Raw genomic sequence first — 21,703 nt, forward strand, 5'->3', positions numbered from 1 at the left:
CGAATCTTGAGGTGATGAGGGCATGAATGAATGTAAGCAGTGAGTCCCAATCCAGGTAGGGCCGCAACTGGTGCACCAGGTGAACCTAGGCAAATGTCTCCCTCGCCACAGCTGAAAGATGGTTCTCTAATGTGAGCTGTGGATCAAGGAGGATGCCCAAGTTGTGTACCAATAATTCCCCCTGCAGGGTTATGGATGGACAGATGGAATTGACCTTGGGAGGCAGAACCCACAGCCACTCTGTCTTATCCGGGTTGAGTTTGAGTCTGTTGACATCCATCCGGGCCCCAACAGCCTCCAGGCACCAGCACATCACTTCCACTGCTTCGTTGACTGGACATGGGGTGGAGATGTATAACTGGGTATCATCCGTATACTGATGATACCTCACCCCATGCCTCTGGATGATCTCACCCATGTCACATTAATTAATTCACATTAATCAAGACATAGGGTTCAAACTTGGATACCTGTAAATATCTAGGACAGCGATGGCAAACCTATGGCATGGGTGCCACAGGTGGCATGCAGAGCCATATCTGCTGGCATGCAAGCCATTGCCCTAGCTCAGCACCAACATCCATGTGTGTGCCGGCCAGCTGATTTCTTGGCATGCACAGACAGAGGCTCTAGGAAGGTGTTTTTGGCTTCCAGAGAGCCACCAGGGGGATAAGAGTGAGCGTTTTTACCCTCCTCCAGCTCCAGGGAAGCCTTTGGAGCCTGGGGGAGGGAACATGAGCTTACTGGACCCACCAGAAGATGGGAAAGAGGCTATTTCCATCTTCCAGAAGGCCTCCAGGGGGCAGGGGAAAGCATTGAATTATGAGTGTGGGCACTTGTGCATGCACAATAGCACACACTCACGCTCTTTGGGCACCCAAGGAAAAAAAGGTTCACCATCACTGATCTAGGAGGAGGTAAGAGGAACAGAGACATTATCTACACCATGTCATCATCTTGCACATGACGTTATGGTAAGCACGGGACCCCAAGGTGGACTTCTCCAAATCCTAACATTGATGATTGATGTCTGCATTTCCCCCTCCACAGAGGCAGAAAAAAATAAGCCCCAACACTGGTCTAGTACATGTCCTATAAGGAGTCAGGAATCCACCATTACTTGCAGATGAAGACGGGGATGGACCAGCCAACAGTGACTCCAGGTCTTGGTCCATCAACTTCATCTTTGCTGAAGCACCGCCCATTTTCACTGGGAGAGCAAGTGAAATTAATTCCCTTGCTTTTGGAGACGGAGAATATTTTTACCTTCCAATTCAAAACTTATACTTGATTTGAAATATCTGCATGACAACAGCTGAACAAGAAGAGTAGCCGCAGATCAGGACACAGAAGATGCATAATTAGCTCAGGATGTTGTTGGCATCGGGTTAAACTGAGGAGGTGAACACAATTTAAAAGTGCAGTTGAAGATTAATTTTTTTTAAAAAAACAGTTGAATGAGCAAGCTATTTCCTGCATTAATTTCCCAACTAATGTAATTATATAGCCACAAGCTTTGGCGCCTGATCAGTTAAAAGAACAGCCAGAAACAAAAAGCAAGGGAAAAAAGGAGTCTGAGCATACCACATTAACGCCATATTAATCATCACATCTGATAGGAGTAAATGAGCTTTATTGTGGTTCCTGCTTTGCAAATCAAATCTGTAGCCGCAGCTGATGCAGCTACACTCTGGTCATCAAAATATACCTGTTTTATTAGCATTTCTGTATTGCAGTCATTGTATGGAGATATTCGGTAGTTGCAAAAAAAGACTTGTTTTATTTATTTATTTCCCTCCCTCTCTCCCCCCTCCACCTACTTCTGCATTTAAGTAGCACTATTCTCTGTTTCTGCTATTGTTTCCAACTGTCATTTTATACAGACTGAAAATCACTCAGCTTGTGAGACTGGCCTTCTTTTGAATAGTTTAGCATTTTTGCCTCATAAGAAAATCAGTGTAATTATTTTTTTCCCCAGTTAGCTTCAAACAAGCATAGCTGTTTTGTACCCATGACACCATGAAGGACAGGTTTTTCAAACAATCGTCTCCGGTATTCATGCAAGAAATTACAAGTCCGCTTAATACTTTATACAGTTTCAGGATAAGTGTATACTCAAGGAAATGAGACCAATGAGGAGGGAAAAAATTGGTTGAGTTATCTCGAAAAATGTATGGATTGATTTGCAACAAGGGTGAATTACTTCAACAGATGGAGTAATTCATTCTCCGCACTCTTGGTGTAGATATATTAGAAAGAAGCCTTAGGAATGAGGTTATAGCATCTTTTTGAGGGTAGAAGTTGAAACAATTTATGTCCATGATGTGAGGGGTAAATATTTTTACAGCCCTTTTTTTGACTCATGCAGTATACAGGTCCTCAGTGGAAGGCAGGTTGGTAGCAATTGTTTTTTCTGCAGTTCTAATTATCAGTTGAAGTCTGTGTCTGTCTTGTTTGGTTGCAGAGCCAAACCAGACAGTTATATAAGTAGTAATTTACAAACTCCAAAAATTCATTCAGCCAAAATTGAAATTCCCTTAAATCATGAATTTGCCCTAAGCAACAGCTATGAAAAAGAAAATTGCCCTTATGCCAGTAATGGTGAATCAATTTTGCTCACTTGCCAAAAGGGTGCACATATACATGATAGGGCAGGCGCATGTTCCCATGACCATAATGCAGTGCCCTCCCCCACCACCGCTCAAGCTTCACTGAAGCCTCTGGGCTTCTGGTAGGTCTGTTGGGCCATTTTTCACCATCCACAGTCTGCAGAGGCTTTCCTGAAACCCCGGAAGGTCAAAAACGACCTCCCCATGCCCTCTGAAAGGCTGAAAATCAGCTGGCTAGTGCCCACATGTGCACTGGAGATGACATAGGGCAATGTCTCTCGTGCCCTCAGATATGGTTATGTGTGTCACCTGTGGCACCCTTGCCATAGGTTCACCATCGCAGCTTTTTTACGTTACAGGTAGTCCTTTACATACCAAAAGTCACAACAGCACTGAAAAAAGTGACTTTACTCCTCACTTTTTATGAGGCTTGTCTTTTTAGATTGTGAAAGGGTTTATTTCATTTATTTTCTTCTTCTTTTCTTTCAGGAATGAGAGGCAATTTGGACAACAATAATGATTTGATAAGCAAGATGAAAATGCCACAATACACCAGTAAGTAAGTAAATAAGTCGGAGAGAATCTGGAATAGCCTAATGGTGAATGAATGATGACATTCCAAAAGAATGAAGACTGACAAGTCTTAACGAGGACAAAATGAAGTGAGGTAGCAGCATGAATTAAGGGCCATGTTGGGATATATATAGTAGCAGGTTGCAGCCGGTATAGCCCAATACAGTGTCTCGATAGGAAAAATGAAGCTGGGTGCACAGCACAATGTCACCGACACATGTGCCCGCATGCCCGTATGATATTTGGCTTCTGTGCATGCACAAGAAATCAAATTTTGCATGAGGACACTCACACATGGGAGATTTCACTGACTTTTGGCATTTTTTTGCTTCTGTGAAATAGGTCATGCGTGAGCGTCCTCATGCAAGATTTGAATTCCTGCGCATGCACATCCATGCATCGGGGATATGGAGTTGTGCATGCAACCATTCTGTTAGCAGCGGCAATGGGCAACCCTTGCCTGGATGTACAACTTTAGTTATCTAGCAATGTAGCATCTTTTTCAGTGCTGGTTTGCTCAACTCCCCCAGCAGCACTCAAGCGGGTTCCACTTACCTTCATTACCGGTTCGCATTGTGATGGAAATGCTTGCTCCCCTTGAGCATCAGGGCTGGCTGGGAAATTCTTGGAGTTGAAGTCTACATATCTTAAAGTTGCCAAGTTTTTTTTTTTTAAAAAAAATACTGTTTTACAGGACTGTATTTTTTTTTTAAATACAAGCACTCCCTGTGGTCAGCTTAAAAATGACACATATCTAAAAAAAAGTGAAATGTGCAGGATTTGGGGGTAACACACAAAGATTGCCTTCCTGCTTAATTATATGGAAGTCATATGAACTAAACCATGCTTATCTAGTAGATCTCAGCCTTGTCTCAGAGCCATCCAATGGTGAGTTCCTACTGGTGCAGTCTGGTGCTCCACTCCGGTAGCAGCTCGCTGATTGCACAATTCTGGCACAACAGCTCCGGTCCGTCTTTGCCGGTCTGTGTACACTGCCATCTTTTTAAAATAATTTTCCACAATCTTCAGCTCTCTACGCAGGCACAGAAGCAAAATCATGATACGCGTGCAGCACACTGGTAGAAAAGGTAAGCAACCCACCAATGAGTTCACCCCTGTGAAGTCTGGCTATTAAAGATGTTATTTTATAACTAAATTGAAACGTCTTTGAGGTTTAGCAGTGCCATTCTCTCCATTAGTGCAAAAGTAAAGCGTTTTTTTTAATTTTTTTTTAATTTTTTTCAATTTTTTTTATTATTTTTCATAAAAAACAAACAAATACATACAAACAATGAACATAAAGTGGGGGGGTGTTTCCCCCGCTTCTTATGAAAGTATACATTCAAATATAGAAAAAGAATACATAATTAAATATATGTTAACTATTATATATAAAAAAAAATTAAATTTGAGTTAAGGTTTACAAATCTTAATATGGGTGTTAGGTAGGGTTAGTATAACATAATTACCAAAGAAAAAATACCTTTAATATAATCCTAATTACTATAGTAAAGTAGTGTCAAACCTTCAATCCAAACAGTAAAACTAAATTCAACTATTATACTTCGAAAATCTTAGTATTTTGCTTATACTTATACATACATTACTATATCATAATCATCAAAAAGTCCTTTTAAACTAATATTAATATTATTATCACCTATGTAAAAACTAATACAAAAAAAGATAAAAAAAACAACCACTAGAGATATATCTTATTTTTTCTTATCTATCCATTTGTAAACATTGTTCCATGTTTCATAAAATTTAGTATCCTCTTGATCGTTTAATCTTCTTGTCATCATATCCATTTCAGCGCAATCTAATATCTTGGCTATAACCTCTTCTTCCTTGGGGATTTCCTCCCCTTTCCAGTTTTGCGCATATATTATTCTAGCCGCAGTTAGTATGTGTATAATTAGATAAAAAATTTCTTTCTTATAAATCTGGTTTGTGACACCTAATAAGTAAAATTCCGGGGTATTATCTATATCTTGCTTTATTATTTCTTTTAATATTTTTTCAATCATCTTCCAATATATTTTTGCTTTGCTACATGTCCACCATTGATGATAATAAGTTCCTATATCCTTCTTACATTTCCAACATATTGGGGATGTTTTGGGAAACATTTTTGCTATCCTATTTGGTGGGAGATGCCATCTATAGAACATTTTGATTTGGTTTTCTTTTAGAGAAACTGATTTAGTCATTTTCCAATTATTAATCCACACTTTCTCCCATGTGTCTATGTCTATTTCCTTACCAATATTTCTACACCATCTTATCATAGTATCTTTTAAAGTCAACTCTATATTTTTATGAGCAATAAGTAGTTTATATATTTTCCCTATCATTTTTGTTGAGTTAGTGGTTATTAAAGTAGTTAAAGGATTCTTACTTTTATTAAAAATGTAAAGAGTTTTATCCTTCTGATATCTAGATCGGATCTGGGCGTAGTGCCACCAATCTATTATTATCCCTTCTTCTTGTAGTTCAATTCTAGATTTAAGCTTCATCTGATCGTTTAATAGTTCTTTATATCTATAAGTCATTTTCTTGTCCTTTATAGACTTTGGATGTGTTATTGCTTCTAAAGGAGCTAACCAATCTGGAATGCTTAAAAAATGATTCTTCTTTATGTCTTTCCATACTTCTAATAAGTATTTCCTTAATGTATGCCTTTTAAAATATGAATGATTTTTGTCCTTATCATACCATAGGAATGCGTGCCATCCAAGCATTAAATCATGCCCTTCTAGGTCAAGTGTTCTTTTATTATCTAAGATTATCCAATCTCTAAGCCATGTTAATGCAGCGGCCTGATAATATAGTTTCCAATTTGGAAGGCCAAATCCACCTCTTTCTTTAATATCTTCTAAACAATTCATTTTTATCCTTGCTTTTTTACCTTGCCATATAAATTTTTTAACTAAGTTTGTTAAAGTTTTTAAAAAGATTCCCCCTGGGTTTATTGGTATTGCCTGAAAAAGAAATAAGACCTTGGGTAAAATGTTCATCTTAATTGTTGCAATTCTTCCTAAGAAAGATATTTTCAAATTATTCCACATTGCTAAGTCTTTTTTAATTTCTGCTAGTAATTTCATATAATTATCATTTTTTAATGTTATTGTTTTCGCTGTTAAATTTATTCCTAAATATTTTACCTTTTTTACAATCTTTATTCCAGAAATACTTTCTAATTTAGTTTCTAGTGTTTTATTCATATTTTTGGTCAAGTAATGTGTTTTGCTTTTGTTTATCTTTAAACCTGCTACGTTTCCATATTGTTCAATGGTTTGTAGTAAGGTAGGAACTGTTGTAGTCGGTTCTTCAATTATAAACATTAGATCGTCTGCAAAGGCCTGGAGTTTGTAGGTTTCATCTCCTACGGTTAAACCTTTTATTTTGGGGTCCGCTCTTATTTTAATTAATAGGGTTTCAAGGGTCATAATATATAACAATGGTGATATAGGGCATCCTTGGCGAACTCCCTTATTTATGTCAAGTATTGGTAATTGACTGTTATTCAATATTATATTCGTTGTTTGTTTTGAATATATGGTATCTATTAAGTTAACAAATTTTGGGCCAAATCTCATTTTATTTAATTGCATTTTTATAAATATCCAATTAACGTTGTCGAAGGCCTTTTGAGCGTCCAAAAACATTAGAGATGCCGTCTTGTCTGGATGTTGTTCATAGTACTCTAGTATATTTATTACAGTTCTAATGTTATTTTTAATTTGTCTCCCTGGAAGAAACCCATTTTGGTCTTGGTGTATTATTCCATTTATAACTCTTTTGAGTCTCTCTGCGTAAATGGCAATAAAGATCTTATAATCTACATTTAATAATGATATAGGCCTATAGTTTTTAATTTTTTCTGGTTCAGTACCCTGTTTATGTATTAAGGTTGTCAGTGATTCTGACCAAGATTTGGGGATTTTTCCCTCAAGTCTACATAAATTAAAAGTTTCTAACATATGGTTTCTTATTGTTTCGTTGTCTATCTTGTACCATTCTGCAGGTATGGCATCTGGGCCTGTGGCCTTGTTGCTTTTCTGTTTTTTAATTGTTATTAGGAGTTCCTCCATTGTTATTGGTCCATCCATGGTAGCCTGTTGATCTTCTGTTATTTGTGGTAAATTTGAAGCCTCTAAATAGTTAAAAACTTCATCTTCAATAACATGATCTTTAGCATATAATTCTTTATAAAAATTATACACAATGTCTGCCTTACCTTCTGTATCATATTTTATTTTACCATCTTTATCTTCTAATTTTTGGATTAATTTTGATTGACTCTGTTTTCTAAGTTTATACGCTAGCCATCTGCCAGGTTTATTTGCATGTTCAAAATATTGTTGCTTTGCTCTTTTGATCTTTTCAGTTAGTTGGTTTTGTTCTATAACTCTAATTTTATGTTTTAATTACATTTATTTCTGTCTTTAGATCTCTGTTCTTAATATGTTGCTGCGATAAGGATTCTAATTGTTTTAGTTCGTTTGTTAATTGTAAGTACTCTAATTTCTTTTCCTTATTTTGTTTTGCTGTATAAGATATTGTTAAACCTCTTATATACGCTTTAACTGTATCCCATAAGTTCTGTGGAGTAGTGTCTGATGTTTTATTAATTTCGAAAAATATTTTTAATTCCTTTTCGATCCAATCCTTATATTTCTTATCATTTAATATATACCTATTCATCCGCCAGTTGTTCTGTTTATTATTCATCGTCATGTAGACCACTATTGGGTTATGATCAGCCCATGTATTAACGTCTATCTCGACCTCTCTTATTTGTTCTGCCACCGTTTTTGGTGCCCATAACATGTCTATTCTCGTCCAAATTTTATGAGGATTGGAGTAAAAGGTAAATTGCCTTTTGTGAGGGTGTCTTTCCCTCCAAATGTCGCTTAGTAATAATTCCGCTTTCATTTTTTGAAAAGTGCTAGGTAGTAAATTTCTTCTTGTTTTTTTGCCTTTTCCCCTTTTTTTATTACCTCCCCCTCCTGAGTGGTCTAATTGTCTATTCGCGATAGCATTGAAGTCACCTATTATCAATACATTATCAATAGCTAAATCTATTATTATTTGGTGTAAATTTTTATAAAATGTCATTTGGTCTTCATTGGGAGCATAAATAGAAACAACCACTAGAGGTCTAGGTTCAATATCTACTTGCACAATCAATATCCTACCCTCTTTATCCTTATATATTTGTTTGGAATTTATAGAATTCTTAACATACATCACTACACCTCTTTTTTTTTGGTCTGCTAATGCAGCATACATTCTTCCAATTTTGGGATTCAACAGTAATTTTTGGTTATCTTTTTTAATATGAACTTCTTGTAATATTGCAATCTGAACATTTTGGTTTCTAATTTTAGAGAAAATTTGCTTCCTTTTTCTTGGTTCGTTAAGTCCATTAACATTTACGGAAAATATTTTTAAGTCTTTATTCGTTGTCATTTAGTGGGTTTTTTGGTTTCTCGCTGAGGTTGAACTCTTCTAGCACCTTGGTCCTGCTCTATTACTTGAGCGGTTGCCCCCAAGTTTTCTTCTTGCTGAGTTGGTAATTTTTCCCCTGGTTGCTGTTGAACTAGTTGTAGTTGGACCACTTGTTGCTTACTTGCGTAGTCGGAGTGGCCAATACCACTCTGTTCAAGAAAGTACATGGCTTGTTCTACGTTTTCCAGTTTGTACCTTGTAGAACGCCATGTCAGAGAAAGTCCTTGTGGAATAAGCCAACGGTAAGTAATGTTTTCTTTAATCAAAATTTTAGTTAGAAAGTGATAATCTCTTCTGTTTTCTCTGACACTTCTTGGAACTTGCTTTAGTATCTTTATTTCTACTCCCTGACGTTGGGGCGGGGAGTTTCTTGAATGATGGAGTATCTCATCTCGCAACGCCTTTCTTGTAAACTTAATATGTATCTCTCTTGGGAGGTTGTGCCGACGGATATAGCTATTCGAGATTCGGTATACTTCATCGATTTCTCTCTGTAAAGCTATGGGGTCCTCTTGGAGTATAGCTCCAATAATTTCCGCCATAGTCGCTTTTAAGTCTTCATCTTTTTCCTCTTTTATATTCTGAAATCGAAGTCCGTACGAAGCTCGTTGCATCTCCAGCTGGATAATAGATTCATCATATCTTCTGTATCTCTCATCGGCTCTCCCTTCAAGATAATCCATTCTTTTCTCATTTTTATCAGATTGTTCTTCAACTTTTTTAACTCGGTCGTCACTTTCTTGAAGAGTTTGTTGGATCTGCTTTATCTGGTCTTTCATCTCGCCCATATCAGCTTTCATTTGGGCCATCTCCACTTTAAATTCTGCCAAGTCAGCTTTTATGGCTTCTCTTTGTTGTGTTGCCTCCTCCTTTATAGCTTCTCTTTGTTGTGTTGCCTCCTCCTTTATGGCCTCTCTTTGTTGAGTGGCGTCTTCTTGTGATTTGACCATGAAGTCCTTCAAAGTATTCAAAGTCTCATGTATGGTTGCAAGATTGGACTGCATTGTTTTGTCTTTGTCTTTGTCTTTGGTAGACATGGTTAACACTTGATGCGAGGGAGAAGAATGCGGTGACACTTGTGGAGATAGGGTAGTTGGTGTAGTTTGTTTTTTTGTTGTTTTAACAAGGGTTGAAGTATGGGACATTATCAAATTAGAATCCACTATTTCAAATTTTGAGGTTAGTTTCAATTTTATATGTAGTGAAAAGGAAAAAAAATTACTATAAATTCCAAATCTGTTGAATGTATTTTGTTTCCCTTATAATATAACTATACCAATTCAATAGCAATTCAATTAATAACAGAAGAAAGAAAAGAAAAAAGAAATATTATTATTTAGTGCCACAGGAAAAAAAAGAACAGGTATTAGCCTTTTCAAGTAAAAGGAAGACAAGAAGTAAAAGAAGGGAAAGAATATCAACTATATGTAGAAAACAAAAGAAAAAGAGTTGGAGGAGAAACTTTAGGAGGAGGGAAGAAAAAGGAGAAGGGAAAAAAAATGAAGTAAAAAGAGTTGTTCAGAAAGGAAAAGAAAGAGGGTAATATTTTAGTTCAACTATTTAGAATAGAGCAGGAACCCAAGGTTTATTAACAATGCATATAGTTCAAACCAAACTTCTTCTAGTAATAGAAATGTCCAAGAATAGGGAAGAAAGTCAAAGAAGAATCAGGAAAAAAAACAAATAATTATTCAAAGACACAATAACAGTATTATATACTTAAGTTCTTCTTATAAATCCTATAGTTTTGCTAGGAAGTAGAAATGAAAATCCAAATCTCAAAGGGTAAAGTTATATTTGATTTCAATTCAAAATTCAAAGAGTAAAACAAATCCAAGGCTTGCTTGTGTTCAAAATGAAGTCAGTTTATTTTCCAAATTCAAGACAGGAACAAAGAAACAGATCCCAAGATGGAGTCTAGTTAATTTCCGTGCAGCAGGCAGATGTTAAACCAAAGAATTCTCAGCAAATAACCCAAAAGGTGTCAGCAAATAATCCAAAAGGCTCAGCAAGTATTCCAAATAGGTTAATCCAACAATAAGTAATCCAAAAAAGAAGTGATTTCAATCTCTTCTAGATTCCATTTGGTTCATAATTATTAAGTTATTTCATGTTGTGAAAAGGAACAGCAGAAGAAAAAAAAAAAAAAAGGCAGCAAGACTGTGTTCCTCCGCTTCAAAAATTAAGTCCAGAACATTATGATTTTAAAAGTCTGTTAACAACAAATTCTGATCATCACTAGGAATTTCCTTTAGCAGTTAAAATTTTCTAAATAGTCATGTCAAAATTGAACTATTTTGTTAAGCCATAAAGTCAGAAAATTATTTTATAGGTTCCAAAGTTCACGTTCAAGATGGAAAAGTAAAAGTGAAAAAAAGAATTAGGTCCGGCTGTTATTTGCGGATGAGTTTAAACAAGAAAAAACTTTCACTTTCGCCCTGGAGAAAAACTTTTACTTAGAACTTTTACGATCTTCTGGCTTTAAACACGAAACAGAATAGAAATTTTTACCTTAGGTCCTTTCTCTGCTATATTCTTTTTCAATGTAGATGTAAATATTTATACTTTCAGTTCTTTGATTTTTGTTCTTCCCGCTGAGTGAGGGGAGAAAGCGCTGGCCGGTCCTCTTAAACAAAGAGGAGTGGTTCTCCCGTCTCCGAAGCTGCGGGGCGAACCGCTGCCTCCGGAGTCCTGGCGATGGGTCCTCGGGCAGAGGAGAGCCCCCTGTTCATGGATCGGGCCATCCGGGCCCGATCCGATTGCAAATGCGACCTTCGGAGGGGGTAGAAAGGATTCGCCTGGCAGAGCCCTGCCAGACACGTCCCGCCGCGATCTCCGCCAAACCGGAAGCCCAGTAAAGCGTTTTTTATTACAGAAGTTCATTTTCAGGTTTATGGACAAGAAAACACTGAAATCCGGTCTTAGTAGGTAAGCTTCATGTGTGAGTAATGTGAAGGAGAAATGGAGGAATCCATCATTTTGCTGACATTTACATTTGGTGGGTTTGAAAAAAAAAAAAGAAAGAGAAAAACCACCGAGGTTGTTTCTGAAGAAAGTTTCAGGGAAACTCATGTATGCTTCCCAGCATGGGAAAAACAACTTTGCCTTGCCAAAACCTCTTTTAAAGACAAGGAGCCTCTCTGGCAGAAAGAGGCCGCAGCCTTAATTCATTATTTCAACAAAAATGGGCTTTGAGGCCGAATGTTCAAAACCAGGATTTTAACTGAATCTGCGCTGCGGTGCTTGGTCGCTGTTGCCCTTGTCATGGATTTATCTCTTATTGTTTCCCAGTTTTAAAACCTGGACATTTTAGTATTTTAGAAAGCAATATTATGCTTTTAAGATTCCATTTAGATCTTATAAATCACGCGAAAAAAGCTAAGTCTGAGAGAAACTTAGACTTGAGTTAAGCACATTTTTAATGAATTTTTTATTTATGTTTCTCAGGGTTCCCTCGATTTTCGCGGATTCGAACTTCGCAAATAGCCTATACCACGGTTTTTCAAAAAATATTAATTAAAAAATACTTTGCGGGGTTTTTTTCTATACCACGGTTTTTCCCGCCCGATGACATCATACATCATCGCCAAACTAATAATTTTTGCAAATAAATAACAAAAAAATAATTATTGTTAATAAATAATTATATTTATAAATATCAGGATTACTAAGTGTCTTATTCAATGGTGAATACCAGTAATAATGGTGAGTAAATTGTTGTTAAGGGAATGGGAAATGGTAATTTAGGGGTTTAAAGTGTTAAGGGATGGCTTGTGCTACTGTCCATAGCCAAAAATGGTGTATTTACTTCCGCATCTCTACTTCGTGGAAATTTGACTTTCGCGGGCGGTCTCGGAACGCATCCCCCGCGAAAATTGAGGGAACACTGTACATTGCTATCTTATTATACAGCATTTCCCCCCAAATAAGACCAAGTCTTATTTTCTTTTCTTTCGAACCCCGAAAAAAACAGCTAGGGCTTCTTTTTTGGGAGGTCTTAATTTCTCCCCCCACCCATGTACCAGTAGGAGATGGGGTGGGGGTGGGACAATTGGCCCCTTGCATCAGCTTCCTGAAGGATCACAGCAGGCCATTCCGCCATCTCCATGAAACATCTGCTTTGCGGGTGCCGCTCAGGCTACATTTACATCCACATTTTGCAGCCAAAAAGTGGCAGGAGGCCAAATGATGTACCCTTTATGCCCTCCTTACCTAACAGTGTGATGATCGCAGCAGACCATCCCACCAGCCACAAAAGAACTGCTTTTCAGGTGCTACTCAGACTGCCACCTCCAGCAAGTGTGGTTGCTTTTGCGCCTTCAAAAGCAGCCGGAGACCAAGTAACGCGTCCCACGTGTTGCTTGGCCTCCTCATGGCTTGCCTTGTAGACAACAGGAGATGAGGCCGAGGGGGAAGGAAGGGGGGAATAACTTCCCACGGACCCCTTAGCTAGCGGACGCACCTGCCATCCACATGGAGGCAGCTCCTGCAACCCTGTTACTGGTAGGCCCAGCAATGCACCATACACACCATTCTTACCTAATGGTATGATGGTCGCAGAAGGCCATCCCACCATCTATGAAACAGCTGCTTCGCGGGTGCTGCTCAGGCCACATTTTCAGCTGCAAAAGCAGCTGGAGGCCAAGTAACAGCCCCCTCATGTCCTCCTTACTTAGTCGTATGATGCAGTGAAGGGCTACCAAAATTTTTACTACCACACTGCGGGCGTGGCTTATGCAGGACGCCTTGCATTTTCTTTCAACATCTTTCAGTGCAAATTGAGTGCTCTGGGGTGGAGCTCCATTTTTACTACCCCACTGCACCCTCCCCCGTCTGGCAATAGCCCACCTCTGGTATGATGGGAACGAAAAAGCATGGACTTTTCTCAGCACAAAGCTTTAGAAAAAGGAAATCAAACTGTGATTGGAGGGGATTTTCCTGTGAATTAAAAGCTAACATTTCAGAAATGTTACTTGTGTAAGTCCCCTAATGCAAGGCTGGAGGTTTTGCCTTGCTCCAATCAGGTTTTGCTTTGCTCCAATTTTTTGAGAGTAACTTTAATGCTAAAGATGAGGTGACTTCTAGATGGCAGGGTGCAAAGTACACATTAAGTTGTAAGAGACATATTTTTTTCATGCATTTGGAGTTATCGTAACAGCCATCAAACTACACATTGTCTGAGCCATGTATTGGCCTCGTAAATATTTAAAATACACACATACATCATTTTGAAAAAGAGGATATTCAACATCAGTGTTTCAGTGCTGTTCACAATGATGGTAGTGAGAGACAGTTCACAATTTGTGCAAATAAAACTCAAACCCGGAGGCCTTGGAAATCAAAGGGTGGTTGGGAGAGGACTTTCAGCCAATAACTCACATCTATTTAAAACAAAAAACAAATAACCATTGCAGAAAAATATGTTCAATCAGCAGCTAAAATATGCGATATAAAACATTATTGCTTTATTTAGTCAGAGAATTCTGTAAGACAGTTCCCTGGGTAAAAATGTTCATTAAATAAATTTCTGATCTCAATTTTCACATTGCAAGCTGAAGTTGAGGCTAGGAAGTAACCGTGTATAAATTGTCATGCCTTCTCTTGCTGTCTGTCTTTCTCTCTCACACACACACTGATGGGTGTCAGTTTCCTCTCATGCTAATTTACAAAATCTCTACCTGTTTAGAGATTATTTCTGTTGTGATTATTGTAATAATTAGTGATCTCAGATAAAAGAGAGAGAATGTCAGTTTGCATAAACACTTCTGAGGTATGACAACATACTTTAAAGCCTCACCTTTAAAGCCTGCTTCGGCAATTTCAAAAGGGTTAGAATAAAATAGAATAAAACTCTTTATTGGCCAAGTGTAATTAGACACACAAGGAATTTGTCTTTGGTGCATACACTCTCATTTTACATAAAAGAAAATATACATTTGTCAAGAATCATGAGGTACATTATTGGAAATGTAGTCAAAGACTGAAATATTCAAGGGAAGGACTGTGAGAGACGATGTGGGGGATATGTAGAATTGAAATTGAGGATGAGGGGGAAGAGGATGTAATCTTTTAAAGAGGATTAATGGCTTGTGTTTAATTTTTAAAACAGCAACCCCATATGTAGGCCTAATGCTGGACCCCACAAATATGAAAACAAGAATGCTCTTTATAACAGAGCTTTAGCAGCTCTCACAGTTAAGTTACACATTATGGTGGCCATATGGAAGCTACCACAATTTTGTAAGCCTGAAAGGCCCTTGAATCAGAGTGACACCATATGTTCCTACCTCCCAAGTCCCAACCCCAGGATTGCCTGAGCCTCAGCCACCACTGAGGGGGTGATATATGTGGTAGGTAAACATTCTAAGCTGGCTTCCACATGGGAGTGCTGTCAAGCAGAAGTGCTTTAACTTGGCCTAAACTTTAGACCAAGACTGGGTTAGACCCCTCTCAGTGCAAAATAATGCAACAGAATAAAGCATTGTTCCAAGATTTCTCTCCAACAATGTCAATTCAACAGCTCCCCTCCTTATTCTTTATTTTATTTATTGATTTTGTCCAATACACAATGAGGGTTTTAGTGGGTATACACATAGTAAAATACATGATGAAGGTTATAGAGGATATACTCATAGTAAAATATATCTAAGAAAGAATAGAAGAGAAGATATAGGAATAGAACATATCAATGAAAGAATAAAAGAAGAGATATAGGAATAGAAGAAAGGTATAGGAGATATAGGAGAGCAATGCTATCTAGTACACAGGCACTCAACATCCTGTTTACATGCTGTTGTGTCTCTGATTTCCTTGTAATCTGTATTCAGGAAATAGGTTACCCCTTTCCCCTAAAATAATCTAATTCAGAGGACTGTTGCTGCCTATTCAGAAAACCAAAGCCTTCTTGCTTGGGAGTTAATCCTCAGTGGAGCTAAGAGTCTTGCAAGAAAAATAAACATTGCAAAGAACTGTCAATGAAGACTCCCAATCATCTGGGTAGATGTTCATCAGGATATTGCCATGCATTTTGGGGCGAAAACCTTGAGGTTGGCATGGGAATACATTTAGGAATTTTAGGACATTTTAGGACACTCCAATGACTCTCTGCCTACTCAGATTTCCCATAACCAACTTATTCAGATTGAAGAAGCTACTTGGGTAAGCAGCGAAAGGTCTCTCAAACCAGTAACAAAATAAGTCCAACTGCCATGACTCAACTTCCAGACATTGCAACAGAACTCTGAGAGATAACCTAAAGATGTTTTAAGAACATCTTGAATTCTTGATGTTCATCCCAACTGCAAAAATATTTAAATGCCAAACTGGAAAGTTTGCTACTTTAAAACAACTGTTTTAAATCAATCAGCATGGCTTTACTGAAGGCAAATCATGTCAGACTAATCTCATTGATTTCTTTGACTATGTCACAAAGGTGTTGGATGAAGGTGGTGCCATGGATATTGCCTATCTGGACTTCAACAAAGCCTTTGATACGGTTCCACATAAAGAGCTGATAGATAAATTAGTGAAGATTGGACTTAATCCCTGGATAGTTCAATGGATTTGCAGCTGGCTGAAGCGTAGACATCAGAGAGTTATTGTTAATGGCAAGTATTCTGAGCAGAGTCAGGTTACAAGCGGTGTGCCACAAGGGTCTGTTCTGGGTCCTATTCTTTTTAATATGTTTGTGAGTGACATAGGGGAAGGTTTGGTAGGGAAGGTTTGCCTATTTGCCGATGACTCTAAAGTGTGCAATAGGGTTGATATTCCTGGAGGGGTCTGTAATATGGTAAATGATTTAGCTTTACTAGATAAATGGTCAAAGTAATGGAAATTGCAGTTTAATGTTTCCAAATGTAAAATAATGCACTTGGGGAAAAGGAATCCTCAATCGGAGTATTGTATTGGCAGTTCTGTGTTAGCAAAAACTTCAGAAGAGAAGGATTTATGGGTAGTGATTTCTGACAGTCTCAAAATGGGTGAGCAGTGTGGTCGGGCGGTAGGAAAAGCAAGTAGGATGCTTGGCTGCATAGCTAGAGCTATAACAAGCAGGAAGAGGGAGATTGTGATCCCGCTATATAGAGCACTGGTGAGCAATGTTCCCTCTAATTTTTCTTCGGTGTGGGCGGAAAATTATAGTGTCTGAGCGACAGTCCCTTTGGGACCGGGCGGCATAGAAAAATAAATAAATAAATAAGAAAAAAATTCCCTTCTTTTTTATTAAAAGAAATTAATAATAAAACAAAACCAAAATCTATTACTATTATTATCTTCTCTTTTTCCATCCCTGTCTCCTCCCCCCTTGTGTGTGTGTGTGTGTGTGTGTGAACTCTTGAACCATTTCCAATTAGAGGTGAGCTATTGGAAATGGTTTAAGAGTTCACGCACACACACAAACGGCTGGGTTTTTTTTCTCTGTTATTATTTGGGTGCTTTTTACCATATGCTTTAAATCAAGAGTCATTTCTCTCTCTTTCTCTCCCCCCTCTTGCTCTCTCTCTCTCTCTCTGTCTTTCTCTCTCTCTGTCTTTCTCTCTCTCTATTGCTTTCTTTCTCTCTCACTCTTTCTTTTCCTCTCTCTATTGCTTTCTTTCTCTTCTCTCTCTTGCTATCTCTCTCTCTCCCCCCTTTCTCTCTCTCAGCAGCGGTGTGGGGCAGCGGCAGGGTGATCAGCTCTGAGGTGGAGCTCCGGAATGGAGACACCGACGGCGAGGGGGCTGCGAGAGCGCTTTCTCCAAGCGCTTCGGGAATGCCTGCCCTGTCTCTACTGCAGCCCCCTTGCTGGAAGTCTGGGACGAAAGCGCTCCCAGTGAAGGGGCTGCGAGAGGGGCGGGACAGGCATTCCCGAAGTCCACGGAGAAAGCCCTCTCTCGCAGCCCCCTGGCTGACAGCGCTTTCGTCCCGCAGCCGCCACTGCCGTGGCAGAAGTCACGCCCCAAGGCAGGAGGTGGCGGAGGAGGAGAGGGGGCGGATCGGGCGGGTGGGGGTCAGGGCCGAGAAGCCAGGGGCGTGTTTGGCCAGAGGCACCATGGGGAGGCAGGGGCGGCCACGCCTCCCTTTCCTCCTACTGCCGCCGCACCTCCCCGCCCCTGCCACCCCCACAGGCTGGCAGGGGGATGGGGAGAGCGCGCCCATGGAAAAGGCTGCGCGGGGGGTATTTTGGGGGGCACGTGTGCGCATGCGCGCAGGTTACATGGAACAGTGCTGGTGAGACCACATTTGGAATATTGTGTTCAGTTCTGGAGACCTCACCACAAAAACATATTGACAAAATTGAACGGGTCCAAAGACAGGCTACAAGAATGGTGGAAGGTCTTAAGCATAAAACGTATCAGGAAAGACTTCATGAACTCAATCTGTATAGTCTGGAGGACAGAAGGAAAAGGGGGGACATGATCGAAACATTTAAATGTCAAAGGGTAAAATAAGGTTGAGGAGGGAAGTGTTTTTAATAGCAAAGTGAACACAAGAACAAGAGGACACAATCTGAAGTTAGTTGGGGGAAAGATCAAAAGCAACATGAGAAAATATTATTTTACTGAAAGTAGTAGATCCTTGGAACAAACTTCCAGCAGACATGGTTGGTAAATCCACAGTAACTGAATTTAAACATGCCTGGGATAAACATATATCCATCCTAAGATAAAATACAAAAAATACTGTAAGGGCAGACTAGATGGATCATGAGGCCTTTTTCTGCCGTCAGTCTTCTATGTTTCTGTTTGGTTTAATAAAATGCACAGCCTCTCATGTCTCCTTCACCTTTTCTCTTTTTCTCTCTCGAGTCATATCCTTTCCTTGCTACACATATTTGAAAAACATCACCAGTGGAAGATAAATAAATAAATAATAACAAAACAATAATGATAACGGCAATGACAATGGCAATGACGACAATGACAACAACAACAACAACAATAACAATCCATCAGTTGCAAAAGGCCACCATGCTTGGATCTGTGTGCATCATACGAAAATACATCACACAGTCCTAGGTGCTTGGGAAGTGTTCGACTTGTGATCTTGTGATACGAAATCCAGCATATAAATCTCCTTTGCGGTATAATAATAATAATAATAATAATAATAATAATAATAATAATAATAATAATATATTTTAAGAAGATACTCGGTTGATACCTAGAAACCTGTATCAACCATTAGCACTGGTATTTGTGACACTTTTAAAAATGCTCAGTTGACTAAGTTTCATGTTAATGAATAAAACAGGTGATGATGATGATGATGATGATGATGATGATGATGATGATAATAATAATAATAATAATAGTGATGATGAAGATGAAGGTGATGATGATGGAAACTGTGGGAGCAAAAGGAAAGGACCAGAGACAACTGCACTCTTGCAGTAGTCAGACTGAACGGCTGATCTACTGGAAGATTATTTGAAATTACCCATTTAGGCAATTATGTTCCTGTCTGACAAGACTTTTACTGGAGTGGTAGGCCTTTCAAGTTCTTTTTCTTGTCCTATTATGACAATTTAGAAAGGAACTAAATTTCCCATTCCATTTCACTAGGCAGCACTAAGGTAAGACTATTCTGATTAAGTGCCTGAGCAGACTTTTTTGAACTCTATTAAATCAGAGAACAACAGTCACTGTGAATATGTGGTGGCTCCATGGTTTTTATGTCTTTTCTTTCCCAATTGAATTCAGAAATGTGCAACCCTACTCTAGAATACACCTTTGTCAGGCTATATTTCTTAAATGCGTCATGGGCATTGTACAATAAATTTTTTTTCTTCTTTGGTGTGCTCATTTAAAAACAACAATGCTTCCATAATTTATTTCCATTTCTATAATATGCAGAAGGAAAGAATCCAGGCAAAAAGGATACCCCCGTCTATTCTATATCTATATTCTTGTTATGCTGGACAATTACATTATTAGCATTCAAGACCAGTAAGAAGAAGAAAAAGAAATTAACATTTTGCCCAGTGTAAGCAATCTGCATTTTTAAATAGTCCCCCAAGTAGAATTCCTATCCATTCTGATAATGAAAGACAAATGAACTTTTCAGACAAGATGTGGATTTAATTCTAATTCTGTAGCATCACTTTCTTTGCAATCAGAATATTCATTTTTTAATCTTTCTATAGTTTCCAAATTGTAGGAACAGTTGCATTTGGAGCGCTATATCTCCAACAATTATCTGAACGTATTGATTTGTTCCTTAAAAGAAGGATAGGCTTGCAATTTTTGCAAACTATTTTTTTGTTCATTTAATCAGGTTTGAATCTAGATATATGATATCTCAATGCAAAAGTGGTATCAATTCATGCACTTAACAATAATAATAGTAATAATAGTAATAGTAATAAGTAATAAGAATAGTCAAATTTGTAAATATTAAACTGCAATAGGGATGGTCTATTAAACATTAGAAGTTTGTACTGAATGATACTTTTTGCTTACACTAAAATGGTACTCCTACTCGTGTCATGTCATATCATATCAAATCTTATCTTATCTTATCATATCATATATCATATTATCATAATTTAATAAATTTATAATGTGATTATTCACTTTTTTTGTTCTATATATGAGGGTTTTATATTCCCGTAAGCCGCCTTGAGTCGCCATGTGCGAATACGAGGCAATATAAGTTTCCTAAAATAAATAAAAAATAAATAGTAATAGTAATAGTAATAGTAATAGTAATAGTAATAGTAATAGTAATAGCAATAGCAATAGTAATAGCAATAGCAATAGCAATACTACTACTACTACTACTACTACTACTACTACTACTAATACTAATACTAATGCTACTACTAATAATAATTTATTAGATTTGTATGCCGCCCCTCTCTGAGGACTCGGAGCGGCTCACAACAATAAAACATCATATACAAATCCAATGTTAAAACAGTCTTAAAAAAAAACCCTAATAAAACAGTCATACAGCCCAAACACACCATCCATAAAATCAAAGGCAGCTAAGGATATATCAATTCCTCCATGCCTGGCGACATAGATGAGTTTTCAAAAGTTTGCAAAGGCAAGGAGGGTGGGTGCAGTCCTAATCTCTGGGGGGAGCTGATTCCAGAGGGCCTGGGATGCCACAGAGAAGGCTCTTCCCCTGGGTCCCGCCAGACAGCATTGTTTCATTGACGGGACCCGGAGAAGGCCAACTCTGTGGAACCTAATCGGTCGCTGGGATTCGTGCGGCAGCAGGCGGTTCTGGAGGTATTCTGGTCCAATGCCATGTAGGGCTTTATAGGTCATAACCAACACTTTGAATTGTGACCGGAAACTGATTGGCAGCCAGTGCAGGCTGCAGAGTGATGACAAAACATGGGCATATCTGGGAATGCCCATGATAGCTCTCGCAGCCGCATTCTGCATGATCTGAAGTTTCCGAATACTTTTCAAAAGTAGACCCATGTAGAGAGCGTTGCAGTAGTCAAACCTCAAGGTGATGAGGGCATGAGTGACTGTGAGCAATGACTCCTGGTCCAAATAGGGCCCCAATTGGTGCACCAGGCAAACCTGGGCAAACGCCCTCCTCGCCACAGCTGAAAGGTAGTTCTCTAATGTGAACTGTGGATCGAGGAGGACGCCCAAGTTGCGGACCCTCTCCAAGGGGGTCAGTAATTCTCTCCCCCCAGGGTAATGGATGGACAGATGGAATTGTCCTTGGGAGGCAAAACCCACAGCCACTCCATCTTGTCAGGGTTGACAAACTTGGTGTTTTAATTCAATTTTTCATACTTCCCTATAAGCCTGTACATATAATCTGACATATTCCAGCAACTGTTCATAATTGTCTACTAATCATGAGGCTACCTGTACACAGTTCTTTCATTTTGTGCATAAAGCATATACATCTCCCACATTTCATAATGCTCTTACAGAAACATGGAGTGCTAGACTCAAAATTAATCTGCAAGTGTGAATTTGTAGCCAACTTGGGGAATTGCACTACAATATATTTGAAGGACTTCATATAGTTTTTCATTAGCATAAGAACGTAAC

Source organism: Erythrolamprus reginae, chromosome 1, assembly GCF_031021105.1.
Source record: "Erythrolamprus reginae isolate rEryReg1 chromosome 1, rEryReg1.hap1, whole genome shotgun sequence".
In the NCBI taxonomy this organism is placed as follows: domain Eukaryota; kingdom Metazoa; phylum Chordata; class Lepidosauria; order Squamata; family Dipsadidae; genus Erythrolamprus; species Erythrolamprus reginae.